This window comes from Rousettus aegyptiacus, unplaced genomic scaffold (genome assembly GCF_014176215.1).
Source record: "Rousettus aegyptiacus isolate mRouAeg1 unplaced genomic scaffold, mRouAeg1.p scaffold_m13_p_2, whole genome shotgun sequence".
In the NCBI taxonomy this organism is placed as follows: Eukaryota; Metazoa; Chordata; class Mammalia; order Chiroptera; family Pteropodidae; genus Rousettus; species Rousettus aegyptiacus.
In genome coordinates this window covers 34,783,766-34,805,840 of record NW_023416295.1, presented here as the reverse complement: position 1 = coordinate 34,805,840, position 22,075 = coordinate 34,783,766, and the positions used below count along the sequence as shown (strand labels likewise).

General features: G+C 37.7%; 1 protein-coding gene across 2 annotated transcripts in view; it reads left to right on the top strand.

Moving 5' to 3' along the window:
• The first annotated feature begins 7,527 nt into the window (after positions 1–7,527).
• The window catches only part of CUNH2orf88 (chromosome unknown C2orf88 homolog), a 28,408-nt gene continuing 13,860 nt past the window's right edge, over positions 7,528–22,075 (top strand). The window contains exon 1 of one of the 2 annotated variants that reach the window (XM_016146893.2): positions 7,528–7,596. The gene's annotated coding sequence lies outside the window, so the exon portion shown is untranslated. Of the gene's footprint in view, positions 7,597–7,619; positions 7,695–22,075 lie in introns of those variants that run through there. The other variant, XM_016146975.2, reaches the window with a different exon arrangement.

Below are 22,075 nucleotides of genomic sequence, written 5' to 3'. Positions count from 1 at the left end.
GCTATTCTTTTTTCAGTTATTATTTTCATGTGAACTTTAAAGTGGGCTTCCCTCATTCCAGAAAACAGTCCGTGTTTTTATGATTGTTCCATTTATAACTATAACGCACTACCTTATAATAGTGAATCTTCTTATCAAAGAACACAGTGTCTCTTTACATTTATCCCACCTAACTTTAAATTTATTTATGAGATGTAATTGACACATGAAATTATATTAGGGCCAGGTATACAACACAATGATTTGATATAAGTATACTATATATTTTTTTGGCCAAACTCATGTCTTTAAAAATATTTTTTTCAATTATAGTTGACACTCAGTATTATATTAGTTTCAATATATACTATATTTTTCATCCATAGTTGGCCATCTGCATATGTGGAGGGCTGACCAGTTATATGTAGATTTTCAACTTCATGGTTGGTGGGGTGCCCTAACCCTTGTGTTGCTCAAGGGTCAGCTGCATATTGCAAAATTATCATCATAATGAGTCTAATTAACCGTTATCACCATACATAGTTATATATTTTTTTCTTGTGATGAGAACATTTAAGATCTACTCACTTAGCAACTTTCAAATATATAATACAGTACTGTTACCTATAGTCACCATGCAGTACATTACATCCCCAGGACTTATTTATCTTATAACTGGAAATTTGTACTTTTTGACCCTTCATCCATTTTGATCACTGCCCCCCTCCTCTGCTTCCGCCTCTGGCAACCATCTATCTGTCCTCTATATCTATGAGTTCCAGTTTTGTTTTTGTTTGTTTTAGATTCCACATACAGGTAAGATCATATGGTATTTGTCTTTCTCTGTCTGACATTTCACTCAGCACAATGCCCTCGAGGTCATCCATGTTATTGCAAATGGCAGGGTTTCTGTTTTATGGTTAAATAATATTCTACTGTGTACGTGTATGTGTGTACCACACTTTCTTTATCCCTTTATCCATCAATGAGCACTTAAGTTGTTTCCATGTCTTAGCTATTGCAAATAATGTTTCAGTGAACACAGGGGTGCAAATACCTCTTCCAGTTAGTGTTTTTATTTCCTTCGGATAAATACCCAGAAGTGGAATTGCTAGATCACATGATCTATTTTTAATTTTTTGAGGAACTTCCATATTGTTTCCCATAGTGGCTGTACCAAAATACATTTCCACTAACAGCGCACAAGGGCTCCCTTTTCTCCACATCTTCCCGAGTTAACTTTTATAACCTTTGAGAGTATTAGAGTCTCCTTTTAGGTTCCCTTTAGGTTCTGGATATTTCTTATTAAGTTTTGAGCATTTTATCTTGTTGTTATTAAAATGCAGTCTACTTGTCTCATTATTTCTGTCACTGTATATATAAAATTCCGTATATTAATTTTTGCATATTAATAATTTTACATCTGGCTATCTTGCTGAATTCTTTTATTAGCAGTTTTATTTCATCTTTTGGATTTTCAAGATATACAATCTTACCATCTGCGAATATAGAGATAATTTTTATTTGGTCTAATTTTTATACCTTTAATTTTTCTATGATTTTGGAGATAACAGGCAATCAGACAGCATGAAGTAGTAGCAGTGATTTTGGGCATCTTTTTCTAGTTCCTGACTTCAGGAGGGATATAGCTCCAGTGTTTCTCCCTTAGGAAATATGCTAGCCTTAGGACTGAGATAAAATTTGTATAATCATATAAAGGAAGTTTTCATCAACTCTTATTTTGAGTGCTTTTTTTAAAAAAAATTGAGTAGATTTTATTTTTATCAAAATCCTTTTTAAGGACTTTGTATATAAACACAACTTTTTTCATGGATTTATTAATATGCTAAAATACATTAATAAATTTTGTACTATTGAACTCTTCTTGAATTCTTACACAAGTAGAGAGGAGGAACCCACGTGATTATGACGGATACTGCTTGTTAATATTATATTGTCCTTTTGATATTTATAAGTAAAAATATCATCTTTTTTGTAATCTATTGGGTTTTAGTATCAATGTTATAATTTATAAAATAATCTGGAAGTTTTCATTTTTCTAAGATCTGGGACCATTTAAATAGCATGAGAATTACATACTCTCTAAGGATCTTTCTGTGAGACTAGATAATGGTACTTTTTTGGAGCAGAGTAGATATTTGCAGCATCTATAAGTGACAGCTAAATTAGTTTGCAACCACTTTAGGATTTCCCTTTATTCTAACACAAAATTTTAGTATTATCTTAGTGTTTAACCTTCATGTTCTTACCTATGCTTATTCTTAACTATGCCTATACTGCTTAACTATGCTTTTATCACTACGACAGAGAGTATGATCACAAGGCATAAGCCTCGAGAAGCAGGGGAAATGGTCATCATGTTTGGAGGCAGGAGTGGGCAGTAGAACCTTATATCCATTTTGAAGGGAGGGCAACAGGAAAAGGGCTATCTTTAGGGGAGGACCAGGTTTCCCTTAGGGCCTGAATGTGAAGAAGACTTTTATGACAAGAGGAGGATATAGGAAGTTAATTAGGATGGATTTAGGATTCTAAAGGCTGCAGTGAAAGGGGCTGAGATGAAGGATAATAGTGGGAGTCACCGGGGCTGAGAAACAGAAGAGGATTGGCATAAGGGAACTAAAGGATTGAGCACTTGCCTTTTCCCTTGTACATAAGAGTTATGATTAGCAGGAATTGGTCTCCACCCAGTTCTGTTGGTTCTAAACTGCCTAAGGGTCTCAGATAGTCTGACCTGTCTCAGGTACTCATGTACACCCGACTGGTGAGAGGTGGAGCTGAAGGGCAAGACCTCTCAGGAGGTACTTGGGCAGTCTAGGTTGACAAGGACTGTTATGCCAAGCTCTTGCATTCTCACTTTCTATGTAAATAACTATCAGCAGTGGTATTTTTGTGAGAATAAAATATTCACTCTTTGGTCATGAGCTAACTTGTTTGGATTCAATTTCTGGAGAGCTTTATTGTTGTTTGTTTTTTCATGGATTTAATTTTGATGTGACTTAACAATCTCACGTTACTTTGGTTACTGCGATCTTTTTGCTTTCTGTTTCTTAAATTAAGGTGTTTTGTAAACAACTAGTATATTCAAAGCTCCCATATTCTACTCCTATCCAGTTTTTCTTACTTGCCTTAATAGCACGAGTCATAGAATGTTTTGTTTGTTTGAGCCATGGTCATAGACATATGGACTCATGTTCCTCTTTGGGGAGCTCCTACCTCAAAACGCCAAGTCCAAAATATTAGTTTCTTGGCCTTTTATTTATAGTTCTCATGAAAAAATTACATAGCTTACCATATCCTATGCTGAAAAAGGGTATACTTTGAAATTTGTTTTCTCCAATGATGTTTACAAAATATGAACCCATGTGTTGACTTAGGAATGAGAAACAAATTAGAATTTTAGTATATACTTCTTTTTCATTTAATGTAAGTATGACTAGACTTTTGTATTTGACCTACACTGACTAGCTAAAATCACATTAAGGCAAACCGTTTTATATAATTAGCTCTCTTTCTTCATTTGGTACTTTTTAAAAGAGGAATAAGCTTTGAAAAATTAAAGATAAATATTAAATACTAACTATAAAAAGATAAGGGATAGATAAATGTTTGAGAGATTCCAAGACAAAGTATATTAATCCCAAGGATAACTATCTTTTAATTCTTAATATAACAGAAAAATTTTCTTAATGATGCCACGTCCATTTCCATTACATAAAAGTCTAGTCATACATGCTTTAAATCAGAAAGAAATATATCATATTCCATAGTTTTCCTAACTAAAACCATGATTTCACTCAGTAAAATTCTGTAAATTTATAGTCAATAATTATAAAAAAAGCCAATTCTATTTAATGTCTATAAAATAAGAATTATGTTTTGGAACTGTACATGTATTATATAAAATATAAATATAGACATTTACTATAAAATATATAAAAGTTTGAAAGGAAATATATCAAAATATTAAAAGGTTTTATTTTTGAGAGACATACTAATTTTTTTATTCTGCTTAATCTTGAACAAATAGCTGAGTTAATTTAGCTTCTGGTCAATCACTTAGAGTCTTCAGTGAAACATTAAGTTAATAAAATACTGACATAAAGAATGCTAAAATATAACTTTTAGTTGGTCTTAGAGGATTCATTAGAAAATCTTTGATTTACAGATGAGCAAAAGTCTCTAAGAGACTTAAAAATCTGTAAAGCTTCCTAATTATTTAGGGGCAAAGCCAGGGCTTTAATTCAGTTCTCTTGATTAATAGATTTATAATTAACTTAAACTTTTTTTCTTAAAAATATACATGGTAGAAAAGCGAAGGCAAATATGACAAAGAAAAACAATTTAATCAATCATGAAATGGTCAACTCAGAGTACTCAAACCATCTTCTGTTTACAGTAAGAGTAATTTTCTGATGCTGCTGCTCATAGTTAAGGATAATTCTAAATTAGGATTCATACCTTGCTTTTTCATTCTTGCTGAGGGAATAGCCAGATATTGTCTGCCAGCACTGTCAGCTGCTGAAACAGTAGGGAGCCAGCTGTAGAGGGGAAACTAACTGCTCTGGAGAAGAGGCTTCCACTAATTTCAGTGATGGTGCTGGTGCTCATAGGAACTCGAGATATGTTGAGTCGATGAAATACGGACCTCACATCCTCATTACAAATGCTTGTGCAGAAGCAGGAACTGAGCAGTGGATGTATTCTCTTGTCACATAAGAAAATATTTGCGAGTAGATTAAAATGGAAATGTGTTCTGGACTTACTTTTGGGTAAACAGGTTACTTTTTTTTTTTTCTCAGCCACCAAAAAAGAAAAACCTATAACCAGATGATATGTTTATTATCAGGAACCAGGAGTGACCTTAAAAGACTATTTGTTTGACTCTCTAAAAACTGCTAGGAAAAAAGAAAATGATTTCAGATCAATTATGCCAAAACCAAGGTCTCTATTTGGTAGATATCTCACCTGGTTGGAGTTGACAGCCCTGTTAATCAAATGTCCTCACCTTCATTGCTACCTAAGATGCTCCCTAAGATGCAAAGGACATGAGATTTAAAGCCAGAGAATCCCCTGGATTAAGATAACTAACTGAGCATACATGTTTACTTCCTAAAATCCCACCCTTGCCTTCTCTACACCTGCTACCTAGTGGAGTAGAGATTAATTAGGATAGGTTGTAAGAAATAGAGGTTTGGTTTTTTGTTTTGTTTCGTTTTGAAAATTTGAGTAGTAATATGAGTAAATTTTTTATTCTAATACAATAAATCTTTAAATTGGCTATGCATATATATTGGTTCTATTATAACTTTCTCTTCAAGTAGGATATTCTTCTCGACCACCTAGGCAATAAAGTAGTTGGGAAAAAAATAGTGTGAACATTTTTTTAAGGAAAACTAGCCCTAAATGTAGAACATACACAGAAGAGAATCTTGTGATTAAAACTCTATGAAAAGCAGCTTTGGAAAAGAAAATAGAATTGCTAATAGAGCCACAAAGGCAACATCTGAGAGAAACAAGTTCTACTGTAATGTCTACAAGGATATTTATGACTACTGAGGTAAGGCAGAACAGCTTGGTGCTATGTTTAGGCCTCGCTTTCCTGTCATCTCCAAATTCTTTAGACTAAAGGGGCAGAGGGGAGCTAACACTTTATAAAGGTGACCCGGTGTTTCTTTGAGCGAAAGGCAGGAACGTACATGTGCGCAAGTTATTTTTCTTCTAGTGGAGGCCAGAGACACTTTACTCAGCCACTTTTGTTCTGGTAACTGGGAAGCAAAAAATACAAATTTCTAAGTTTCTCCTTTCTCATGTGCATTACATACATTAAGGATTGACGCTGATCTCTCCCTGTGGAACCCAGATGTCTCTTGTGGATTATTCCAGCACTAGGTTGGTAAAGCCTTAAAGCTGGGGAAGGGAGAAGGAAGAGCAAATGACATTCCTTAAAGGAAGGATTAGGCCTAAAGGTGGAATCTTGCATTTGATTATAATTATTTCACATCATATGCCTGAAATAAGTAGATCTAAATATTCGTTTTAATATAATCAATTTGTATATATTTTAAAAATTGTTACTTCATTAGACAAATCAATTAAGTATATTCACATTTTCTATGATTGTCAGAATGTATGCACTCTAATTCCATTAATCATATCGGGAAGAAAAATTACATTTCTGGGCTACTGTATTTAGATAAAAGTTAAGTTAATCATAATAAAAATAAGAATCCTAATTTATTTAAAACCTAAAAGATACTGAACTAGATTTTGTATAATTTGATTCTCACTTCCTCTGTAATCTGAGTGTATTCTTTACTATGTTATACCCTTAGAGAACTGCGTCTCAGATTGTTAGCTTTGTAGGTTCCCGTCTTTTTCACATTTAGCTTTGCCGCTGGACTCTGGGCCTCAGTGTCCTCATCTGCAATGTGAAGGAGGTCCTTTCAAGCATGAATTTTGCATGACTAATTCATTGTAGAACACAACTAAAAGTTCTTTTGGAGCATTTACTATTGCGAGGAGTCATGCTGGGCCGCGAAAGCATCACATAGAAAGTTCAAGGAAGCACAACTGAGTAATGCCCATGTTTTGAGGTAGTGACCTCAGTGAGTGGGAAGATGGCCTTTAGAGGTGTTTTGTTTTAAGGAGAAACAGCCTGAAACATATTCTTGAATATTTTGGGATAGAGAAATACAAAATGGATGTGTTCTTTTTAAATATTTAAGTATTTCAAGCACTTTTGCTGTGCGTACCCACTGTGCAAGCTAGTTTGGACAGAGTCTCTGGCCTAGCCCTGCAAAATGTGGGGTCTGAGGTCGAAGAAGGTTTGTCTGCTAAGCCTGGACCCGAGCACCAGACCCTCAGCTGGGAGGGCTACGGTAAGACTGCCGCGAGTTCACCGGCACGCGGGCCGGCGCGGCGCGGCAGGCGGCGAGCACCTGCTCTTTGCCGGGCAGGTGCGGCCGGCCTAGTGCGGAGGCCTCGGAGACCGCCCCTTCTCTTCCTAGGGCCGAGCCCAGGAGAGGTGGCAGCCCAGGTGGCTCAGATGAGGGGCCAGGGGCCGGGAGAGTACAGTGACGAGCTCTCTTAAGCCTTCTTCGAACTTCGGGACGGTCTAACTCCTGCTGGGAGGCAGCAGCACTCTGGATGGTGCCTTGGGGTGGGCGTGAGGGCGGTGGCCTCCCCGCGGTGCCCACCGCCCCGCTCCGCCTCGCCCCGCCCCGCCGGCGCGGGCGGACCGGACCGCGCGCCTCAGCCGCCGGCGCTGGCGTGCGGCCCGCAGTGGGCGCGCCTGGAGCTGAGCGCCCCGCGGCTACCACCTGCGGGACCCGGCGGGCCGGGTGCGGGGCGCGAACCCGTGAGGCGCGCGCGGCGGGCGCGGCGGCGGCGGCGACGGCAGCAGGAGGAGGGGCCCCGAGCGCGGCCGAAGGACGCCCCGTCCTCCAGCTGCTGCCACTTGACTGAGCCGGGCGCTGGCGCGGAGCCGCTGCCCTGGCGCTGGCCCGCACTTGGCTCCTGACCCGGCCTCGGCTCGCGCTCGCCCTGTCACCGCCCAGCGCCCCGGAGCGCCCCGGGGACCGCCCGGCCATGTGTCGGGTAAGTGAACATCTGGGAGGGGGCGGCCGCTGTGTGTCTGCGCGTACCGGTACCTGCTCGTGAGCTTCGCCCGCTGGATTTTTCACCGGCAGACACCTGTGAGTTACGGGCGGCGTCTGTTAGAGCAGACCCTTGTGGGCCAGCTGCCTCGGGATGGAGCCGCACGTCTCCGTTCCCTGATTGAGGACAGCTAGCCCCCGCCCCTTCCACTTTGCTCTGAGCCCCCAGTGAAAAGCATTATGAGTTGCATTTCCACCCTCCTTCCTACCTGGGGAGTGAATGAAGATTTTCAAGTAAAGATTTGCTTATGAACAGTTAATTGTATGCCAGGCTGTCAGGCTTATGCTCTGAATGGCATATGATGAGCAAAGTATTAGTTCTTGTGCTCTTAAGAGCTGTGGGAGGCTGAATCTTGAGGTGTATTCTGATGCAAATGGTAAAATAATCGGAGTGTATGGGTAAAATCCTTCAGCCGTTAGCGAAGGGACCTGAGAAGCAAGGCAGAACAACTGGAGTTGTTTCTCTTATGTCTCCATTCTGCCCCCGCCCCATCCTTCACGGAAGTAAATTAACAAATTACAAACTAGTGAATGTTCTCATCAAACACTCCATCTTCTAAGGTCTGATGTACAGGGTATTTATCTTAAAGAAAGAAAATTTTAGTTAAGGATTCAGAGGAATAGGAATCTACCTTTATTATAACAAAAGTATAGGACCCATCAAGATCAACACTTGAATATATCTTTTTATTCTTTGGATGAGGTTGTATTTCAAGTACCTGGTAACAGCTGTCGTATATAGATGGGAATTAACATTGCTTAGGTATTCTGCTTGACATATTCAGCAGAATGGTCTGGGAAAACGGCAAATTTAATTTTTAACTTCCTTGTTTTGCCATCAAACAAAAATGATTTAGGCCCACAATCTTAAAGCAAAAGGGTACTTTAAATAAGGCAACCTCCAGTGCACTTTAATATCTCTTCCATAGCACACCTGACAGAACAGCCACATTTTGACGGACACTTCAGTGACAGGAAGCTCACTACATTTTGAGGTATCCCTTCTTTCTGTTATTGTTAGAAAAGCCTTGTTTACAGTGAATTGGCACTGCTTCCTTGAACTTGTTTCTCATTAGTCTTACTTTTGCCAGTAGCCCCCCAACCTGTGAAATTACATGCAGAGTTTTCAGCGGAGAAGATCTAAAGCTTTCATCCATCTTAAGAGAGTTCATGACCGAAAAATAGTTAAGAAATGAAAAGTCTAAAGTGGTACCACATGTGCAGGACTTTTGTCTCCTTTACTCGACAGCCTTTCAGATCCCTGAGCGTCCTCATCTGTAAAATGGGATGGTAATATACTCTACCCACAAGGTTAATGTGAGGGTGAAATGAGATAATCTTCATAAAGTACTTAGTATAGTTGCCTAGAAGTCAGTAAATGTTATCTTCACTAAATAGTAATCACTTCTATGTTTCTTTCCTTACCTAAGAACCTCCTTATGTTAAAGATGCTTAGCCCCAAATCAAATTCAATAATTCAGTCTAATCTGAACACTGCAGAGTACAGTGGGTTCTTATCTCCAAACCAAATCATCTAATAATTATACAATTAAAAATTTCTTGAATATGAACATATTTTTTCTTTTGTCTTGTATACTTTAAGCCTCTCTCCAGTTTCTAGTTTGCTAACTATATTTTAATCTTGACTGTAGTATTCATCATGTTAATTCTACCTTCTGGTTTTGTGTCATCTGCACATTTGGTGAGTTTGTTGACTAGACATCCAAGTCATTGATAATATATGAGATAAGTCCTTTTGCTATTTGGACACATCTGGAAGCCTGTGGCACAATAGAAATGGTCCTGGACTTTTGGAGCCTGGTTTCGGAACTTGGCCCTGACACCTACTAGCTTTGTGACGTTGAGGAACTTCCATGTTAATAAAATGAGGTTAGTAACTTCTGCCTTTGAGGGTGCTTGTTAGAAGTGAGTGTACTGAAAGGGCCAAGTATAGTACTGGCTGGCAATCTAGTTAGCTCCAGTCGATATTGCTGAGGCAAATGAATGAATCTGCTAAACTCAGCACTGTCCTTATTTATCAAGTCTAGCCCATAGATCAGTCTTCTTCATAAGGACATTATGAGAAATTTTTTAATAAAATGCCTTACTAAAAAGTATTGAGTATTCTCTGATCTATTACAAAAATAAATGATGTTAGCATTAAAATGACTAATTCCTAGTGAATTGCTAGTTCCTAGAAATCCCCAATATTGTTTCCCCCATATGTTCCCTGTTTTTACTGATTAAATCTCGAATTCTGCCAGGTATTGGTATTAAACTAACTTGTCTGTAATGCCTGGGAATTGTAAGTCCGTCCTTCAGTTTTGAATTTTTTTCAAAAAAAAAAAAATTGAGGGGAAATGTGTTTGCATCTTTAGCTTCTTGGGACCACAGTCCTTTTCCATGTTTTTCCAGAGATTGTCAGAATATTTCTGTGCTCACAACTGTGGATTTTTCCTAGAATATAATTCACCAGAATGTGAAGACATGAATTTTTTTTAAAGTGACCTCTTCTGCTTGTTACAACTGGTTCTCTCTTAATGAAGTTTATTCTGTCCTTTCAGCAAAAGATCATTTGCTTTTAGGAAAGCAAAACAGTTGCTGAGCAGTTCTGTTTCCTGTCTGATTAATTAATATACCATCTGCCCTTGCGTTTGGGAATTTTTTTTTTTTTTAACTGGAGTGTGTTTTCTATAGTAAGGTATACTATGAACTACATAGCAGCATCAGTGGTGGAGAAATACAACCAACCACGGCATTATAATATTAAAAGGTTGGTGAGTAATAAATAACCCCAGTCGGTATCTGATCTGGGAAGAGCCTGTACTTTAAGAATTAATTTATTCTTTATAAATTAAGAGTGTGAAATTAAGGATGTTTCACAAGGGGCTGAAGGTAACAAATCAGTGAAGCCAGATGGGTGTCAGGTGCAAGGGAGTGACAGTCTTGTGAACTGGACAGTGAATGCCCAGCTTAGAACTAGTCTAATTCAGGACAGTTTAAACCTTACATTGGCCACATGAAACACTGGCCCAAACGAAACACAGGGCTTTTGCTTATAAGTGCCCTGAAAGAGGTAGAACTATGTATAGTTTACTGTTTTATTTCTAACATCTAACACACATGAATATTTGATAAGCAGCCAAACTTTAATTAGCATTCATTAAGTGCCTCAAAGTGGGGAACCGTTCTGTGCCAAATAACAAAAGGAGAAATGACTACTGCCCTTGAGGAATATTTAATCTCATTTCGGGGAGACAGCATTTATAAATTAAATAGACTGGACATCAGTTCAAGAAGAGAATTCTGAGCAAGGTTTGGAAGAATTCCAGGAAGTCTGAACCAAGACGGGGCTTTCCCTCGCCTGGAAGATAGTACAGATTTGGTTTAAGCAGGGAAGGGAGGTTGGGCGAGGGTGGGGGGGGGGGGGAAGGTGCTGCATGGAGAAAAGTGGGTGTGGGGGGGGAGGGCGTGTTTCACCATGAGGGAAAGCTAAGAGGACAAAATCAGCATGGGGAAGTGTGGCAAGGATAACAGCTTGATGGGAGAGAAAATTTCCTTGGATTAGTGAGAAATCCAATAGGTAAAAAAACAGGACTCTAAAGCAGGTATTAATTAAATATACCTGTGCTCCCCCTCACTGCCCCCCCCCCACACAAGATAATGTACCCAAATTCTCACAGCCAGAGAGAAGAGGAACCCTATGACCCCTTAGGAGTATGGAGTGGGTATCATGAAAGAATTATTAAATTTTAAATAGCAAAACTTTCTGAATTCTCAGTCCTTCCACCTAGAGTCTAGATGGATTTGGATACTGTGTTTTCCCGTCTCTACATAAGGATAATGTTTTTTCTTTTTTAAGTAATCAAAATTACTTCTACTATTACCTGTAATTTAATTCAGTGCATAGCACTTAATACCCTTAATTTATTATTTATGCCTCCTTGTTCTAAAATATTTGAAGTGATTTCATTACATAACATGAAGACTAATCTTGAATTTATAGGAAAGGAAAAAAACTCTTCCTCTACCCTTTTAGATTCATTGGCTGGATCTGTGAATCAAACTAATAATAAATTAACAGGGAAAAAAGCCATTTAACTACCTGTGTATATATCGGAGTTCACAAAGAAATATTCAAGGAGACAGTTAGAATTGGGATCTTACATATTATCTTAACAAACGGTGATTAAGAGTGGAAGTGACTAGGAATTAGGGGGTCTGTGGCTTCTGGCCTCAGGTTACATTATGGGGAGGTGACTAGGAAATGTATAATAAATAGGGTTGTTTAGAAAGATTTGTCGCTAGGTGGTAAGAGTTGTCCCTGGAGTAGTTCTCTTCCTGGTATGGAAGAGGGAGAGACCTTTAGGAAGGGAAATTTATGCCCTTTTATTGGACAAAAAAGGGAGAGAAGAGGGCTAATTGCCTTAAGCTCAAAACAACCTTTATGCCAACGTGGCATATTTTGGAATGGCAAAGTCTGATCCCCTTCAAATTCCTTAATGACACTTGGGGTAAAGTTTAGTGACTCAGAAAAACATCAGTTAAGGTAATTCAATCATTTAAAATGACTTATTTTAGGTATTTTGGACCAACCTTGAATTAGAAACTACTTATTGAAGTTTGGCTTGAGTATGGCCTGTGGTCACATCGCTGATTAAATCTCTCTATTGTTACCTAGTCAAAAGTCATTCAAAGAACTCTTTATATAGAATCTACTGGTTTTTCTGACTTTTGAGTTCTAAATGACACAAGTTTGCTGTCTGAGATATATTTCTATTCCTAGGCCCAGTGAAGTTCAAAGAAAACACAGTGAGGAAAGATTTTATGGACTGATTTTGAGTATAAAGTCATTTTGTTTAGTGGAGCCTTTTAAGTTTTTTTTTTATGATATCAAGGTGTCATTTTTTAAAATAAGAACCTTGGTCAGGATCTTGGATGAACTACCAGTCTGCAATCCAAGAAATAAGAAAATGCTTGACAAAAAATAAGTTTACCAAATTCTAAAATCTGAAACAACTTTTCCCTTTTGGTATGTATAGCTTTAGGATTAATAAAAAGCACACTACTCTGTATATATAAAATGCTGCCTCCCAAGTGGATTTAGACTAGAATGTAAAATTCAAGAATATTTAGGTAAACCACAGATAATAAATATGGAGTTTATGATAGATATAGGAGTTGCTCAGCTTTCTAATATTTCTAATTTATTTGTAAACACTGACGTTTTGGAAGCTATCTCCTATATCCCCTTATATATTTGTTCTTGGTTCTGACAGAATCCTGCATTAGTTTAATCCATCTAACTCCGCATTATGGTGGCTTCTTTTTTAATTCAGATATAATATAGTCCTGTTGACTATTTTTAGTTGCTAATTGAGTGTTATCACCTAGACTGTGATATGGGCCCAGTGCTGTTCTCTCTCTCTACAAAATGGTTGAGTCTCATATTACCATTAAATCTGGCCTTGAGGCAGCTGTGTATTGCACCAAATTACCAATTTGGCTTTTTAAAAGAGATATATTCTGATGATAAAAATAATATGTGCATTTCAAAAAATTTGGGAAACAGAGAAAAACATAGAGAAGAGATTTAAAGTATCTGTAATCCCACCACCCAAAGAGAATCTCTATTGATGTTTTCCTGTATTTTATTTTAATCTTTTAAAAATGTATATATTTTAAAAATTGGAATCATACATGTATATTACAGTTTCATGCTTTTAAATGTTATCTACCAATTCTGAAGACTTGGGGTGAGTCTTCTAATCTTTTTCCAACTTTTCTACTGTATTTTTAGGAAGCAGACTCTAACATTTTCCATGTTTGGTGTAATTTCTTGAGCTAATGATAATTATACTTAAAATTATATTACAAGGCAGGCCGATAACAGTCTTGAAAATATTTTCAGTGAGTGGAAATGTTGCAAGAAATTACTTGTTAAAATAAAAAATATGTGAGTACACAGTACATGTTTTTAAACAATTTTTTTGTTATTAAAAGCCTGAGGTTTTGTTTTGGTATGTATAAATAAACCATTTGATTAGTAATTTAAATAGTTAACGTATGAGCATTTCCTTATGTTACTTAATATATTTTTTATGACTTACTCATTTTTTATCATCAACTACCCTAAAATTTAGTGGATTAAAATATTAAACATTAATTTCACAGTTTCTGTGGATCAGGAATCCAGGTACAGCTTAGCTGAATACTGTGCTGCAAAACCTCTCACAATCAAGTTGTCAGTTGGGGCTGCGATATTATCTAGAGACTTAACTCGGGGACAGTCTCATTCCTTGGGCAGTGTTGTACAGAGATCTGCCTCAGTTTGCCACAGGGCTGCTAACAACATAGCATTTGGCTCCTAGGAGAGTGAGAGGAGTGCAAGGTGGAAGTCACAGTCTCTTCAAAACCTAATTTTGGAAGCGACATCCCATTGCTTTTGCTATACTCTATTGTTACAACTGAGTCATTAGTCCTACACTCCAGGAGAGGGGATTAAACAAGGATGGGGACTCCAGGAGGCAGGATTTATTGGAGGCCATGCCAGAGGCTATTCACCATAGTTATTTAACAGTTCCATAATATTCCAGGACATAGATGTATGATAAATCTTATTGTTAGCCATTTAGTTTATTTTCAGTTTTTATTATAAGGCTTTCATGAAAATTTCTACATATAAATTTTGGTTTGCACCCCTGACCATTTCTTTATGATACGTTTCTGAAAATGGAATATTTGAGTTAGGGCTTTTAATATGAATTGCACTACTTTTGAACCAATTTGCACTAATATCTGTGTTAGAGAGTGGTCATTGCACCTCATCCCCTTTAAGACAATTATTCTAAAGAATAAGTGTGTAGAGCACATTTGTTCCATGATTAGGCAGCTCATTTGAATTAGCGTATGTCATGAAATCTGAAAGGGAGGCAGTGTGATATAGCAGCAAGATCCCTAAAACCAGAGTCAAAAGATGCGCAACACTCAGTGCAGCTGGTATCTCATACCGTGCCATCCGGGCCGCATGCTTCCCCAGGCAGGATGTTTAACCTGCTTAAGTATACAGTTATACATCATTGTATATTGTAAAGCAGTGGTCCCCAACCTTTTTGGCACCAAAACCCTGTGCTCCTATGAGAATCTAATGCCTGATGATCTGAGGTGGAGCTGAGGAGGTGATGCTAGTGTTTGGGAGCGGCTGCAAATACAGATGAAGCTTGCTTCCTCGCCCACTGCTCACCCGTTGGGTGGCCAGGTTCCTAAGAGGCCACGGGCCTTACAAGTCTTTGGCCTGGGGATTGGGGATCCCTATTGTTGAGAAAAAATAATTCCTTTCTGTTGTATAAAATAATATGTTAGGGAAAAGGAAAGGGAAAAATGGAAGTGAGATGATATTATAGATATAGATTCTGAAAGCTCCAGACACTTGGTTAACATATGGTTGTTCTTTGTAAGAATACAGGAATTTCTTTCTAATATCTAAACAAATTATTTAAATCAATTAACATTTACTGAGGCCCTTCATTATGCTAGGCATATAGAAGTGAAATACAAAGATGAATAACAATTACTTATTACCCATCTTCTTTCAGAAAGAAAGTGGTATGGGCATGTTCCGGCCTGCAAGTCTATTGTGTTTGGGCACAGACTTGTGAACAAGGCAGAATGGGAAAAGTACAGTGATGGAGATAAATGTTACAGAAACAAAAGGAGTGATAAAGGTAGTGAGAAGGCTTTTACACAGGAAGTGTACTTAAGTTAGACACTTAAGAATCGGGAAGAATACTAGAGAGGAGGGAAAATTAGAAGCCCTTTTGAGGGAGAAAGCATTTCATGAAGTGGGAGTCTATGGAATAAATAACTGGCTTAGCACAGAAGGATGATTGGATCATGATTTTCAGATTGCAGTGAGCTGTGACTGGGTATTCATTTTTGCATCAGTTTTGGTTTCATGTTCTGATTCAAGCTCAGATTCCTAGTTTCAACTATAGGATCTAAAGAATAGTCCAGTTGTAACAATCTAAAGGCATTGTTACCCAGTTCTCTCCCCCTCCCCCCACCCTCCATTTAACAACAGTTGCTTAAGGAACTGGTTTCAGAATTTCAAAGAGCTTAATTCATGTGTCATGAGTACAGTTGTCATTTAGTTAGGACATGACATGACTAAGAAATGAGTATAGACTATAAAGTTTAAATGTTTTTCAGTCTTAGTGGTTGGTAATGTAGGTCGCATTAATAAAAATTAACTAGTCTCCCCCCCTCCCCAATTTGTTGGTCTGAAGCTACTCTTCATTTTCCTGCAAGGATTTATATTATAGTGCTGGAGGAGTTACTGCAGACTGAAGTTCAATATTCATAGTCATAAGTAGGAGTGGTCAGGTGAGGCCAGACACGTACCCAGAGGAAAGCCCAGAAGGGCTGAGAACTTCCTGCTTGTTTCTCTTCTGGAGACCTGGAGGATGTGGTAAATGGGATGAAGCATGGACGCCTGACTAGATCTATCACCTGATTCTCACTGTTCGAAATCCTGTGACCTTCAGAATTCTCAGATTATGATTCTTAATTACAATCTTGAAATATTATAACTAAAGCACTTAAAATAATAATTTGATGTTAGTAGATTTAGGGAGCAATCTAAGAGAAAGGAAAGGAATAGCACTTACTGAACAGCTTCCGTGTTGCAAGGCAGCTCTAGATGCTTAAATATAGAAGAAGTTCACTTAATTTTTATGACCGTCTGAGGTAAATTACCAGTTTACAGATGAAGTCCTACCACACAGCTCTAATCAAGTTTATTAGAATCTCAAACATCATCCCTTCTCTTAATGTTATTTTCCCCGCCTCTCTGTTGAGAAAATTTGGCCCTCAGTGTGACCTGATGGAGTCATCCCGAGACTGCCCTGTGGGTGAGCAGCTGTGCACGGCCTGTGTTCTCTGTGCCTGAGGACGGAACCGCGTACTGTTTCCAGAGACTGGACAGTAGTGCTCTTGAGTGGCACATTATTATTTATTTGATTATTAAATAATTACTAAATATTTAACGTGCATTTATATCACAATTATCTAAATTAATTATTTATTATTTAAGTGCTCAACTAACCAGAATCATACTTACTGTATTTTGTAGCTTTTTATTTTTTGGTGAGAGTATTAAATTTGAGTTCATTTGTTTGCCAGTTTAATGGGTGTCACTTGATCCTGTTATGAATTTATAGTCTAAGTCACTGATTCTCAGTATTACCGGGACCAAGACCTCTATTTAATGTCCTACCTTCATGGGTGCCCCCCTCCAGGAGAAGATATACTCCTACTATCCATGATTAGAGAACAAATAATGGCAAACAAGCTATTAGGAACCATTATTTTTTTTAATGAATTCAGTTATATTTTTAATGAAATGGCATTTTTGTTCATTGCAACTACATTGAACATTGAAAGATTATATATATGCATAAGGCTTTCTGACAGATTACAACATGGTTATTTAGAGATTTGCATTGGTTCAGAGCTAGGTCCATTTTAAGGCTTAAATTGAGATATAAAACAACAGAATCCTATTTAAAGGCTTAGATTATGATACAAAGTAGGACAACAGTAATAACCATTTCTGTTAATCTAGTACCTGAGACAGACTTTCAGGGATTTAGTGGACTGTTTATTTCCAAAGCACATTTTAGTCTTTTTTTTTTTTTTTTTAACTAGAGTTTTATGTTTGGGTCCGACTCATATTCAAGTTACGGCTTTTTATTTTTGTGTGTGTGGGGGGCACATTTTTCTTGTGACACCTTTCTTGGCTTACTCACCAGACTCAATGTGATGACACCACATCCAGGATGGAGGACCACAGCTCCAAAATGAACTATGTGGGCTACAGTAAATTGCATCTTCTGTTTGAAGGCTTCAGTAGAAGACCCAGTAGTTGCTAGACCCATTTTTGAGGGAAGTGCCAGGACTTTGGCCTGACACTATATGTTTAGTGCTTTGAGGCTTCAAAGGAATATAATAAAAGGGGCTTTCTTTTCTTTACAGATGACTGTGCTACGTATGTATGTGTGTGTTGGGATTTGGGGGAACAGGGGAAAGTAGTGGTGAGAGGAAAAGCATCCTTTAATTTAATTTTAGCTCGCAGTGGCATGAACAAATTGCCACTTCACTTACTAGGACAAACAAGAAACAAATTAAGGACCCACTCTGGGCCTCTATACTACTTATAGCCTAAGCTGTCATCTCATTCTCTATCTCCCTTTGATTTTATTTTGTTAAATACGTTTTGAAAGCCCTTATGTTGATGGATGTTGGTCCTGAACACTGGCTGGATGGTTCTCACTGATAGCTATTCATGTATCTTAAGATTATATACAGAAGTGTAAAAGGAATTAATTTTTAATATTTTTGAAAATTGTATTTTTAAACATTTTATATTTCTGTGTTCAGCCAGTTAAAATGACAAATGAGCCAAAATATTCTTTTGGTTAAGATCCACCATTTAATGTATTATGCCTTCAACTGATAGTCACTGTAGCTTCTCAACCTGACAGGTGAATAATAGTTTAAGAACTCAGTACAGCTAATAAGGTCAGCCAATCATATAATCTGCTAAACTACTGACTTACGGTAATAACGAACACTGTTGAAATTTTATTTCTTCATTATGAATCAGCTATCTTATTAGGGGAGACTGAAATTATAAAACATTCTTCAGTGGTGTTCAGGCTGGGACTGCAGTTGCCTTTTAAGATGTCTATGAAGTATTTGAATGGCTGCTACTATGAACAGTGGTAGCATAAGCTTTTTGTTTTGGGCTCTAACTTTCCTTTAAGGATCACATTCTTTATTCATGATAAATCTCAAAAGGCTTCTGTGGGATAGGAACCACAGAACTAAAATCTGATTAACAAAAATGTGGGGCAGTTTACCAGTCCTGTTCTGTCGAGACAACTGCATCTTCTCTGAGCATGTGAAGCAATTCCATTAGTTCCCACATCAGTCGATTACCTAATGATGTTAATATATCAATGTCATTTTGCCTAAGATCGGGCCCAAAGGTCAGAGCTTACAGGTAGTCCGAGGACAGTGTCCTCGGGACTGTTTGGGAGCCTGGGAAGCTCTGAGCCATGATGTCCCTGCTGATGGAGACACCTCAAGGACTGGAGCAATGAGCAGAGAGTAGCAAGGGACCCTGGGTAGGAGGTACTTGGTCTTTATTGGTAAGCATTAACTTCATAACTATGAGTGGAGTGGGGGAAGTTTTGTAAATTCAGGAGGGGAGGAAGATGTTTAACACATAAGAACATAAGCTATGATTGGATAAAGGATTTTAGGAGAACCTGTTGTTCCAAGAAGAGCCTAGAATTGGAATAGGAGCCCCATGCTTGTCATGTGACCTCTCTGGGTCAGTTGCCTCTGCAAGTGGAAACAGCAGACTATTTCCACTATTTGTTGGAAGGAAGGAAGTGGTAAACGTAATATAAATTTGTAAACTGAAGTGAGGAACAACTATAGAATAGTAGTCTTTTTATCCTTGATAAAAGCACTATGGCTAAACTAGATGAAGGTTGACAGCATAAATATTTTACTACTTAGATACTTTGAAGTCCTATAGACAAATATAGAGATGTGCTCAAACTAAACAAAGTGTGTAGGAGATGGAGTATTCCAAATCTAATTCTTTGGGTAAGATTGTATAGCCCTCTCCCCACTCCACCCCGCTTAGCTACTGTTAAGGACAAAGGATTCTCCCATTTAATTTCCAAATAGATTTCTCTTTTGTCAGTCAAAGCACTCTAAGTTCCCAGAGGAAGTGAGAAATAAATAGTTAAGCCCTTGAACTGGAGGTTATGGGTAGGAGGTGGCTTCTTGCTCTTCTGTAGGTCCAGAAGAATATGACCACCGAGTTGGGGCTTTCCGGCCAGTTAAGAACAAAGGAAACAACATACCTATCACAGGAGGGCATACAGGAGCTGGTCTGTGCTCCGGATGCTGCCCTGCCACTTAAGAGCTGGAATTTTAGACTGATTTTGAAATTTGCTGTGACAAATTCAAGCAGGCAGCCTTTTTTAGGTATAACATTTCCTGGACTTGTGTCTCCCCAAATGTTCTCAAAAACTGTATATTTTCATACACAGATGTTAAGGGTACAATTTGATGAGCTTTGACAAATGTATACACTCATGTAATCATTCCAATCAAGGTGTAGAACATTTCCACCGCCCAGTAAGTTTTCATGCCCCCTTCCAAGCAGCCCTTACCACCTCCCATCCAAAGATAACCACTGTTACAATTTCCATCCAGCAGTTAGTATTGTCCATTCTTGAAATTCATATAAATATGATCAGTCTTTTCTTTCTGGCTCAACATGTTTCTGAGAGTCATCCATGTTGCCGCACATATCAACAGTTCATTCTTATTGTCAAGTGGTATTCCATTTTATGGATATCCTCAACTTGTTTATTAATTTGCCTATTGATGGACATTTGGGCTATTTCCAGCTTCTGTGAAGAATAGACATTGGTACATAAATTTTTTGCAGACATATTTCCATTTGTCTTAGATAGACAATACCTAGAAATAAAAAGTTGGTTCACAGGGTTAAGCGCATGGTTAACTTTCTAAGAAACTGCCAAATTCTTTAAAGCAGTTGCACCATTTTCCACTGCCACCAGCAATATATGCAATCCACATCCTGACCAACACTAGGCATTGCTGGGCTTTTTAATTTTAGCAATCCTAGTGGGTGTGTAATGGCGTTGTACTGTAGTTTTGAAAATATCTTTTTCATTTTTGATTTACATAGAGTAAAACTGACTTTATTTTGGTGAACAGTTACATGAGTTTCACATAGCCACCACCAGTCAGGATGCAAAACAGTTCTGTCACCCAAAAAGTTTTCCTCCTATCTGCTCTTTTGTAGTCACAATGTCCTGCCCTTAACCTCTGGTGGCCACACCTGTTGTCTGCTCCTATAATTTTACCTTTTCCATAATGTTATACAGATAGAATCATGCAGTCTGTAAACTTTTGAAACCAGCATCTTTCAATGAGCATCATCCCTCCAAGAGTATCCATATTGGTATCAATATCTTTGTTGTTTTTATTTAACTTTTGGCAATTATGAAACTGTGATAAACAAATGTGCAAAGGTTATTTGAATACAAATTGTGTTGCTCCAGGGTAAATACCAAGGAGTTGGATTGTTGGGTCATGTGGTAAGTGGACGTTTTACTTTATAAGAAACTGATAAACTGTTGTTCAGAGTGGCTGTGCCATTTTGCGCTCACACTAGCATGAAGTTCCAGTTGCTCTGCATACTCTCCAGCACTCTGTATGGTATTTTTTCTATTTTGCTCATTCTAGTAGATGTGTAGAGGTATCTCACCATGGTTTTGTTTTGCATTTCTCTAATGGCTAGTGATGTCAAACATCTTTTCATATACTTAGTTACTATCCATAGGTGGTCTTGGGTGAAAAGTCTGTACAGATCTTTTGTCCATTTAAAAAATTGGTTTGTTTTCTTACTGTTGAGTTTTACTAGTCATTTATTTATTCTAAATTTGGGTCATTTGTTGGATAAATGATTTACAAATATTTTCTCCCAATCTAGGACTGGTTTTTACATTTCCTTAACTTTGTTCTTCTCAAAAGTTCTCAATTTTGATTTAGTCTATTTTTTGTTATGGTTCATGTTTTTAGTGTCATATCTGAGAACTCTTCACCTGACCCAAGATCATGACAATTTTCCGTCTTTTGAAAGTTTCATATAGTTTACATTTAGATCCATAATCACCTATGAGTTTTGTATAAAGGGTAAGGTATATAGGTCCATTGGGGGGGCAGTATATGTATGTCCAATTGTTCCAATTCCATTTGTTAAAAAAAAAGACTATCCTTTTTGCATTGAATTATTTTTGCATGTTTGTCAAAAATTGGTTTACCATATTTTAGGGGTCTGTTTCTGAATTCTATTCTGTTCTGTAGATTTGTGTGTCTAGCCTTTCGCCAGTATAGCACTATCTTGATTACCATAGCTTTATAATCATTCTTAAAATTGGGTAATGCAAGCCTTGAACTTTATTCTTTCTCAAAACTGTTTTGACCCTTCTAGTTTCTTTGCTGTTCATATATACAGCTTGGAATCTGCATGTCTCCATAAAATCCTGCTGGGATTTTTATGGGAATTTTAGAATCAGTTTGTCAGTGTCTACAAAAAAGCTTCCTAGAATTGTGCTGAATATATATACATAAATTTGGGCAGAAATGACATCTTAATAATATTGTCTTCCAGATCATGGACATTGTTTATTTAGTTTCTTTTTCTCAGTAACAATTTGTATTTTTCACTTACTGCATACACAACATACAATGTAGTTTTCGTTCATATATTTTGTTAAATTTATGCTTAAGTGTTCATATTTTTCATG